Raw genomic sequence first — 10,763 nt, forward strand, 5'->3', positions numbered from 1 at the left:
TGTTACCAACGGATCGCTCTGGCCAAGTGGATACCGTGCCGCTCTCCCACACCGGAGGTCGGGGGTTCGAGTCCCGCCCGCTGCGACGTGTTCGCCTCTTTCCGTGCGAGTGTTCCGGCGGGCCGGCGTGCCGTGCGCATCACGCGGTGTGTCGTGCTGTTGGAATCCAGTACGAATCGAATTTTTCTGCGCGCTGTTTCTCCGTGACCGGAGGACGTCTCTAGGTTGTCTTCAGGATGTCTGTATTTTGTCTTCTCGTTGTCTCTTTAGTGTCTCCTGGATGTCTCTGTAGTGTCTCCTGGATGTCTCTGTAGTGTCTCCTGTATGTCTTCACGAAGTCTCCTCGCAGTCTCTGCGTTGTCTCCAGGCAGTCCCTGTAATGTCTATCGATAGTCTGCTCGGTGTCTGCTTGCTCGCTATAGGATGTCTTTTATTGGCCTTAAAAGATCTTTTCTAGAGCCATGCTAAGTGTCTCTGAGTTGCCCCAGCAAAGGCTCAGGCGTGGCTTGAGAGACATCGGCGGAGTCTGGGCGATGTCTCTCAAAGAGACATCCTAAAGGCACATTTTTTTGTACGGGTGATAAAGCACTATGCCATACATTAGCTATTCACAGGTCTCACAGTTTTGAGTGCATCCATCCATCCACCCGTCCGGGGAAAGTGGGCGCCTGGGCGGCCTCTAGGGATTGGGTTTCAGCGTTTCAGCTTCAGGCTGGCGGGTCCGAGAGGACAGTGGCAACGGCCAGGATATCGAGGGGGTGAGAAGGGGAAGCCAAGGGCCGCACTCCGATACTACCGCCAGTAAATCCCGATGAAAGGTTTGGGGTTTCTTCGCGTTTGGTCCAGTCGTGGCGGGGTGGAGCAGAACAGAGGAGTGGGGCGAGGCCAGAGCAAAGGGGGGCAGTCCACAATGAAAAGAATGGAGACAAAAGACCCCAAGCCCTCCATTCACTGCAACACCACCTTCTAAATCCGAGGAGAGTGCGTCCCGATCCCGTCACTCTGACCCACCAACCAGGCCACCATACCACTCGCACATTCAAACTGACCGCGCCAACCGAGCTTCCTTTGACGCGCTCGTGCGTCCATCGAGAAACTTCGTCCCTTTCCGTTCCGGACGTGTTCCGTCTTTGCCGTAATCTGATTGGCCGGCCGAGCAGTCGCCGTGCGAGCCTAAACTCCTTTTTGCAGTGTGTGCTGCTGACGCTTTGATGAATTATTCCGCACGGCACACCAGGCATGCCAAGAGGGGACTTGTTGTGCCCGCATGCATGCAGAAAGTCGAACGGAATTAGGAAACGGACGGCAACGGCGTGCGGGTGTGGGCAGGGGGTTGGAAAGGGGTGGGTTAGCACTGCGAACGGCGAAATGTTCACAAAACTCTTGGAGAGATTTCGTTGGAGAGGGTGGATTAGGCTGAAAATGGACTGTTTGACGAGGAGTTTCCTGGCGTTCTTTATCAACATATAGATCGAACTAGAAGTATGTGAAATATGTGAAGTAACAAACAAAGAGTTATTGGTCATTGTATTTACTTTTGCCTTGGAATTTTCGGTTTGACATGCTAAGAATTTCCTTGAATTATCGGACGAAAATTCCAAGCCTTCCCCTTGGAACCAGATGGTTTAAAGAAAGATCCTGGGATATCATAAGGGTCGGTATTGAAATTATCCACCCGTCCTTGAAATCCACGAAATAACCTTGAAATCCAAGAAAAACGTTTTACCATGCTACCAGTCAATGCTGTCGAGGGTAGAGCGAACCTATTTCCGACTTTTGGGGCTAAAAGAACAGTAAGATACATAATTCTTTCCAAAACATCAACATATGACACGACGCAAAACTTCACAAAAAATGGTCTCGTCGGTACACAAGTTTTGTAGAAAACATGTCATGTGTACTTAGTTAGGCTTTTTGTTAAAAATATATCATCTACTAGAAGAGGGCAGTTTTCGTATTCTTTCGTGTACTATGCCAAAACGACTTTTCGAATAGCGGAGCAGCCGTTTTTCGCAAACTTGTTAAAATAAATAACGGTGAACACTTTGGGCCACACGCACTTCCCTGCTCTGCTCGGGCCTTCGCCTCATTGCCAGGCGAGGCCGCCGGGGCTGTACAGCAATGACGCGCTCACCGCCTAAACCCGCTATCCGTTTCCGCTCAGCGCAGGTCGGCACGGCGGCGTCGCTCCTCGCTCCGCCCGCTCCTTCAGCGCAACCCGATGAATCGAATCCATTTTTCCACCGCCGTCGCCGTGACCTGCGGCGTCGGGGATTAGGCAGCGAGAAGGAAGTGGGTATGTGAGCGGGAGGGTGGGAGAGAGGGGGAGAGGGGGAGGGGAGGGATGAAGGAACGGAGGAACGGACGGAGGGGAGAGGCGGAGAGACAGGAGGAGGGTGGAATACGGTGTCGCATTTTATACCTGTAGTAGAACACTGTGTCTCACTGCAGCACCTCGCGGAAGAGCACTCATGTCTCACGTTACGTTCCACACTACACGTTACACGCTTTACAAACTAGAAAACACGCTGCCTTGCTTTGTGGTCTGGCGTTGACCCACGAAGCCTCTCTTCTCGGAGCTCTCCCAGGAGAGGCCAACATCAGGCGGCACGACGTAGTTCTTTACAATTACGTCTTCCTCGTTTCCAGCGTCGTTTTTTTCTCAATTCGCACAAGACAAAAGGGGCGGGCTCCGGAGAGGGCGAGTGCCACAGAGAGGTGAGTTAGAATTTATGGGCCGCAGGGAGGAGGACAAGGAGTGACTGTGCAGCCTATCGAGACTTGCACCCGCACAAACTACATAAATTTTCTACAAGGCGCGTTAGCCGAGCAGCCGGGGATAATCTTTACGCAAGACGACTTAGCGACTGGATTACAGCTTTAAGAGATTGTTGTTTATTATCCGACGCCTTCATCCCTCTCCCTCGTGATGGCAATTCAAGACGTCTCTGAGCGGCGCCAGCCTCTGAAACGCACGCCGCTATTTACCTGGCCACATATATACATAGCGACGCGTCTCTCTCACTCTTCCTACCCCCGCCCACCTCCAACCCCGCCACACCTTTATCCCCCCTCGCCCCCCAGGGCAGCCGATAAGCTCGGCGGCCCGCCCGTTCCCCATCCCCTTCCTTGCCGCGCATCCAGGCGGGGGTAGATAGGGCCCAATATAGACCCGAAAAGGGATGCGAATATTTCTCGGGACAAACACGACATAAAAATGCCACGGAAAATACAGTTGTAACAAATAATAATTTTAAACACAACAAAAAAAATCCAATAAAAAAATAGGAGCGAGGAAAAATTAAATACCTATACGTACTTGTCCAAAGAAGTTGACGACGACGTGTGTATTTGGTCAATAAGTGCAGCTACAAAAATATCGAAAAGGATGAAAATAAATCAGCGACGAGACAAAAATGGCGATGGAGGAGACGCGCCAGACTCATTCGTTCGTCTTGTTTACTGAAATACTTCCGCAGAATTTCCCCCGTGTCGCTGTATAAACAGTTGGCGGTGTGTTGAATAAACACCTCTCCCACCTCCGCTTTACCCCCTCTCCCCCTTCCTGGTTCTCCTTTTCCCGCAGTCACTCTTGCCCTTCTCTTTTTTTTCCTTCCTCCTTTTCCTCTGTGCGTCTACCAATATCGCATCGCCGGGAAAACATTTCCTTACGAGGTGATAAAGAGGTGAGGGGCTCGAGTTGCCCTGGCATGCCTCTCCTTCCCTAAAGACGCCCACAGCTATAACTCGGTGACCGCAAACCGCCACCTCTCGCCTTTTGCCTTATTGGCGAAACGCGGGGCGCGCCTGCCGCAATGAAATAATGAGAAAGTGCGGGATGGAAAGCGACATGATGGGGGAGAGGGAGGGGGGGTACAAGGAGGTTTCGCGCGCCAAAATTTGGGAGCAGGCGGGCCTCTGCCTCGTGCCTTTTCCCCTTCTGCAGCCACTTTCACTCTAAGGCAAAAAAATAAATGCGAAACACCTGTTGAGATTTTCTCGCGTGCGGCACTTTTGTGTCACTCTGTTTCCCCCTCTCTCCAGTCTCCAGGGTTCCGAGGCAAAATAGAAGACGCGCAGAGAGGCGAAATGAATTATTTGGCGCGTGCTTTATTGAAGGTCTTATTTTCTTGAGCCGTTCGTACCCTTCCAGCGTTCTCCTTACTCCTTGACCCGCGCCGATGATGTCTGCCCCTCGCTCGCTGCTGCACCGGGGCGCGCTCTGCACCATTCCTAAGGAGGGCTTTCAGCTTCTCCTTCCGCCTCGGGCTCAGGATTCCAACGGGCACTCAGCTGCGCTCGGCTCGGCGAAATGCCGATGGTTATCGCCGATACAAGGCCAAGGACGCCAACTTCTACTCCCAGAATAACAAGTATGAGGCGCAATGGTAAATTGCAGCCAAGGGTATACCACTGAAAAAAGTGCGTACTAGTATTAGACATTCTTTAAGTATAGTGGTTGGTTATTAGGATTAATCATGGATATTTTGAAATTTCGTGATGATTGTTATTAGCCAAAAGGTGCACATTTGTGTTTTAAAGAAAGAGTCGGCATTTACTTGATTACAAGCAGTGGTACTGCAAGTGGTATCCGCTTTGTTATTTTTCAGGAGCCTACTCGCTTATTTCTTGAATCGAGTTTTCGTATTAACTTTCAGCGCGACAGCTAGATATTGCCAAGCCTGTTAAGCTAGACACGGTCTGACGTATATCTTGGTTACGAATAACTCTTAGGATGTACGCACATAATAGAAAAGGCCCTTGATTGCGGCAGCAGTAGGAAAGAAAGTGGACGTGCAGGTATAACACCTCTACCTCCATGCATTCACTGAGGCGGTTATGACACTAATCCATTAAATCTTTTCTCGTTTAAACACAAGTGAAATAGGGGACGAAGAGCAAAAAAGAAAGAGAGGGAGGCAAAGGCAATAGTCGCTCCAGGTGGGACGGCGCGGTGCCGGAAGTGCCCAGGCGACTGTACGTCCTAAGCCGTATGTGCTGGAGCCTACCCGGGCTGGGCTGGACTAAGCCCTTCGGTCCCTGGCGGTCCCAATCCTACCCCCTTGCCTGGCTCCCGCCCTCCCCGTCCCGCCACGCGCCGCCACAGCCCGCTCCGCATCCAGGCGGCCTCATTCATCTGTGAAACACCGTTAGCGACGCTGAAACGACGACGCTGCCGCCGCCGGAATGCTATGCTGCCGTAATGTTTCCATGACGACAATTACTGGAGAAGCGAGAGAGGGAAACTGAAACCGTTCGCTGCGGAATCCCGACATTATCTTCAAGACGGGTTGTGAGCAGGCTCCGCCGCCCCGCGCCGCCCTGCTAACAGCCCGGGCGGTGCAACGCGCGGTCGTGGGGGCGGCGGAAACACGTGGCGGAAATTGGGGCCAGAAAAGCGAGAACCCATCAGACCACCTGGATCAGACGAAGGAGATGAAGAGGTGGGAGAGGTGGTAGAGTGACAGGCGCGGGGGGAGCGAAAGGGGTAGGGGGGAAGGGGGGAATGGGAGCACAGCCTCGGCCTCCCCAATCTATCCGTTCCAGCAGGTGATCGCAGAGGACGAGATTGAGGATGAGAAACAATGGCGACGTCTGGAAGGTAGCGGATCAGGGAGTCTCTCAGCGACCCCTCGAGTCGGCGGGCGCCGCCCCGTTCCCGCGCCTTTCGCCTAGTGGGATTTCCCCAAAGTATATTTGTCACGGGGCGCTGCGCGCTGCGACACTCGCGCGAGCTGCTGGCGTCTATTAAACGTGTTAAGGCCGCGGGGCGCACATTTCTAAGGGAGCGCAGCGCAAACAAGAGATTGAAAGGGAGAGCAGAAACGAGCAGGGACCAAAGGAGCTGCGAGGTGGGTACGTGTACTTTCTGCAATAACCCGCGTGCGGTGCTCACGGTGTGGAGGCACGGCGGTACGACTCGCGCGCTTCTTTTACATACCTCCCCCGGCTTTTCAGAGAAAAGAGCAGCGCAACGCATTACTTTTGGTGGCCAACACTGCGACAATAACGGCAGGACGTCCGGTTGTCCGGAAGGGCCGCGACGTGGTCGACAAAAAAAGGGGGTTTGTTCTTGGAAGTTATGCTTATTAATCTCGCTTTCCGACGGTCGCAGCGCAGGTGTGGGCGGGCGCGGCACGACCAACCGAGGACTGACGGACCCGTTGCTCTCCACCGCGGCAGACATTACCGCTGGTAGGACTCTCTCCCCAGCACCCTCGCTCAAAGTATAATACGACATTGCTGCCGTTAACCGCAGGGCCGGGGTGGGGGGTCCTGGGGGCACAGCTGAGGGGGAGGGGTGCGCAAAGATGTTCCCGAAAGTCAAGATGTTGTCAGAGGAGAAAGGCAGCAAGGCTGCGCGGGGAGAGAGAGCGGGCTGCAGGCAGGCGGGCCGGGGGGGGTGGCTGTATGAGAAACCCCCTCTATACCCCTGTGCCCCTACCCTAACCTAACCCCGCACCCCCGACTTGCAGGCGGCCCTTCCCGCGGGCCCTCGGGGAGGCGGGCGGGCTGGGTAACGCGGTTAGGGTACACCTACAAAACCCACCTCGCCGCGCCCACTCTGCCCGTGCCCCGCTACGCCCCGCCGCGAGGAGTGGCGGGGCGTGCCCGAGACACCGCCAAGACCTTTACCTTGGAGCGCGAGACAACGCCGGGCCATGAATTTCTGATTGGCGCTTACCGCCCCGCTCACTGCACCTGCCACGCACAAGAAAGGAGGCGCCTTTCCTTTTAGAACCGCGGCGGTGTCTATGAGGTGATGATAACGCGATGGGAAACCGATGTAGTCGGTAGATAAGAACATGAGCGCACATCGTTCATTGTCACATTACTTTTCTGTCTTTTTTTGATGCGAGGCATAAGGACGAATCCGGAGTGCTCTCTGTTGTAAAATTAGAACTTTTACACTGTAAACAAAATTGGCGCTTTCACCAATAGTGAATTACGAGTAACGGAGGAAGGAGAAGAGCGGGTGGTGGTCGAGAGATTCCCGCCTCTACGCCCTTTCGGTAGTGGGAGTAAATGCTCGACGAATTATGAACCTTTACGTTCTACCAACTCTTTTTCTTCGTCTGTTAGCCGAAAAAACCCTTTTCCTAAAATCTTGTACAGAATTTGTGGTGTAATTTTACAGAACACGTTAGTTTTACCGAAATACTGTGGTAAAATTAATAGTAGTACCAGAAAAATAACCGATTTTTAGGTCTTTTTCGCGAAAAACATCTGTCAATTTACAAGCGTCTGTAAAAATTCCCACGCACTCCGGTTATCTTACAGGTCTTATCAAAGTTACAAATATGTAGCAGTGAAGGTTTCGGCTGCGCGTGTCCATTATTAACAATTCTTCGTGTATTGAATAGTTTCTCTAACTCAAGTGCTGTAAAGTATCAGAGACGAAAGTGCAACACTTACGGTACTGCCGTGCAGACGTGTGATACACTACTAGTGTATCACAGCTATAAATGTGGAAGCGAAAGTGTGTGCCTCAGTTCTGACTCATAAACCACGTGTCGGACAGTTTAAAGTGTGAAACTGCCCGGCAACAGTGATCTTGTACGTCACTACTTGAGTTTTAAGAGTATATCTCATCCTCTGCGGCCAGAAAGGAGATTCGAAAGGGCGAACCAAATCGGAGAGAGAGAGGGGAGGAGAGAGAGGGGGGGGAGAGAGAGAGAGGGAGAGAGGGAGAGAGGGAGGGAGGGAAAGAAAGTCGACTAGCTCTTCCAAGATAATAGGAAAACAAACAACACCTCACCGAGAGTTCACTCAATCGTAAGTGCGTAAGTCCACACGGGACTAAGTGCTGCGCAACGCGCCACCACCAAGCGTGGGCAGATTAGATAGAGCTGGTCGCTGCACTAAGGGTTCGCAGGGAAGAGAACCTCAGCGGCCCTCGCACAAGCGTGCCAATAACCAAGAGTGGCGTGCCTGGTTCACGGAGAAAAATAATTAGTTCATCCAACTCATACGTAGGTTGATATAGGAATTACTAACGCTGTTGGGTTGTGAGAACGAACTAATTCGTTGTCTCATCCAAGTGTTCGCTAATGCAACGCAAAATTCGTTGGAGCAGCGAACACATCGCTGAGAGAGCGAAGGCGATCGTTGATTCAACTAAAAACGCTTTTGTTCCAGCAATCAGATTTATTCACTTCGTCAACGATCTATTCGCTCTCACAACTAAGAAGTCGTTCTACCAGCAAACGCTTGATTAAAACAACGGATATTTTGTTCCCACAACGAATTCTTTTTGCAAGCTCCAAATCAACTCAAACATGGGTTGAAGCAACGAATTATTTTTTTCCGTGTTCGCAATGGAGGCGCGGTGAGTGGGACTGTAGTTGCAACTATAGTTTCAAGCACACTTTGACTACTGATCCTTTCGCGCGGCCGTGGCGAAAACAAATAGTCAACTGTTTATTTGGACCAGTCGCGGTTTTTAGCTGGAGGGACTAGGGGCGGCGTAGGTCACCCCCACCCGTCCGGCTTAGAACCGACCCTGCTTTGGACTCGTAAAAATCGTGATTTTAGCATTAAATGAACTTTTATCCACCTATATGCACGCCTTATGAAATGCACTACAATAACGTGTTCCTCTTAAAAGTGGCATAGTATTTTTGTTAACAAGAACTGTTGACGTTTGTTTTTCTCTGATAGAAAACGCTATTAGAGCAGAGCGACTCGTGCCGACGCGGTGTTGTGGAGCCGCCGGACGAGGTCCGGACACTCGACATCGAGGAGACAACCAGAATGATGAAAAGGGAACCGTGCGAACCGTGTCAAAGAGAACTTCAAACGAACACAATGAAACAGATTTTACCCAGCATCACGATGATTGGATTTCGGTCTGTCGTCGAAATTTAACCACTTCGGCATGCTCAGACTGGGATGTAACATGCTGTACTGCGGTCAGCGTCCCTTTGACTAGTAATTCAGAGTATATAATAAACATTCAGAAAATGACTTCGTCACACCCCATACTACGCTATAATGCTCCTAACCTGATGCTCTGTTACGCTGCATAATGACAAATAATATTTCACAATACCAATTTCCGTACAAGGCTTAGATAAGTCGTTGACCCCTCGAACAAATCATTAAAAATTCTACACATGGCTACATTTTCACTCACAGCAGGTGCGCGGTCAGGGCAGGTGTGGGCTCCTTACGCTCCTACTAACGCGAACGATATCGGCGATCACTTGGCTCTGCACTGCCTCTGCCTGCCGGGCCGGGCAGCCGGGCGGGGCTCACTTCACTGATGTCAAGCGCCCCGACAGCCAGTCGAGACCGGCCGCCGCCAGCCGGCACCAGCACCACGGTACGTGCCCCTCAATACGATGCGCTACACGGCCAGCAAACTTGAAAACTTTCAAGGCTACATTACAACTCTTGCGCTGCTTAAACACCTCGAATCCGTTTAATAGTATAGAAGGGAAAACAGTATATTTCTTATGGAGGGTGCTAGTGTTCAAAGAGGTGAATAATTAATCCAGTGTGAACGCCTAGTTCAGTGCTCTGCAAAATGCCTTCAAAGTAAAGCTTCAGACTGAAAACAATTTCTTTTCAGCTCAGACCCAGTTTTAGATTTTTTTGAACCTTTCATATTTCTTTCATAATACTTCATATTTCTTACTAATAAAACTAATTTTTAAATATAATAATCAAGAATTCTTTACGAAGTTGCAAAGAATTTAGTTTGCAAACATTCTGAAATGTGCACAGATAGTCGGTCCTTTGAAGGGGAATCAATCAACTGCTCACTCAGCTGTACCACTCTCGGTGCTAAGAGCAACAATACACGTGCGACCTGAGAGAATTTTCGTCTTGTGGAAGAAATACAATTTTAAGGCATAAAAAAACACGATGCTATCTAGTTTTTCTCCAACACTCCTCACGTATGGCGTAGAGAAGCTCAAAAAATAATGCATCCTTATTTTTAATAAAGAACTGTGATGGACCTTAATTGTTTTGGGAAAAGTCTTCCAACGCTTTGCAACTTGCCTCTTTTTAGTCGATGGTGGGCCGTCGGCTTTTAGTCCGAATTGGGTACGTAGTCCAAAACTTCGTCGACACCATCTGAAAGCAAAGAAAAAAACTGATAAGGATAATAAGACCCCTTTTATGTCATAGTCACACTACCAACGTGGATGTTATTCGCGTATAAGTTTTGTTTTATTTTCGCGACCGCCTTAATCGTTACGGACTTGGCCCCATGTCTGTTGCCACGCTCGGGTGGAGGCAGGAGAATGGGAGGTTGATAAACAACATCGTTTAGTATGCAGCTTCACACTTGGAGCGTCACTGAACTTGATCGCGCCATCAGGGTCACACACACAGACACACATACACAGGGTGTGAGCCTTCCCCGATAATAGCGTACACAAATACTACACAGCGAAGCGGAAACTACATGTTATTATCACATATTCGAGCTTTTTCTTGATTTTGTGATTTTTTGGGGGGAAACTAACTTTGATGAACAAGCTATGAAGCTGATTTGTCGATTCTTACGGAACCTCTACAAACCTGTGCATGGATATAGTTTGAACCACGTTCATTAAGGCAACAGGCCGCAGGAATTATTGTTGTTGGCGAAGCCAGGAGCCAGCCACGCGACGAGGGGAACAAGGGCAGGGGGTGAAAAGAGAAGAGGGTGGCAGTGATTCCAGGGATGCTAGGGATGCTGTCCTCTGTCGCACAGTACATTAATTTCTCTTCCAGCAATGAGCACAAAAACATAGCAGCTGCGACTCACA

General features: G+C 50.5%; 1 protein-coding gene across 1 annotated transcript in view; it reads right to left on the bottom strand.

Annotated features, from left to right (window-relative positions):
• Nucleotides 1–9,289, bottom strand: part of LOC113210805 (dopamine receptor 1) — a 66,113-nt gene extending 56,824 nt beyond the window's left edge. The window contains exon 1 of the mRNA XM_052268258.1: nucleotides 9,137–9,289. The gene's annotated coding sequence lies outside the window, so the exon portion shown is untranslated. The remainder of the gene's footprint in view (nucleotides 1–9,136) is intronic.
• Between the last annotated feature and the right edge of the window lie 1,474 nt (nucleotides 9,290–10,763).

The sequence above is a fragment of the Frankliniella occidentalis genome, unplaced genomic scaffold, assembly GCF_000697945.3.
Source record: "Frankliniella occidentalis isolate FOCC.00 unplaced genomic scaffold, Focc_3.1 Scaffold66, whole genome shotgun sequence".
NCBI lineage: Eukaryota > Metazoa > Arthropoda > Insecta > Thysanoptera > Thripidae > Frankliniella > Frankliniella occidentalis.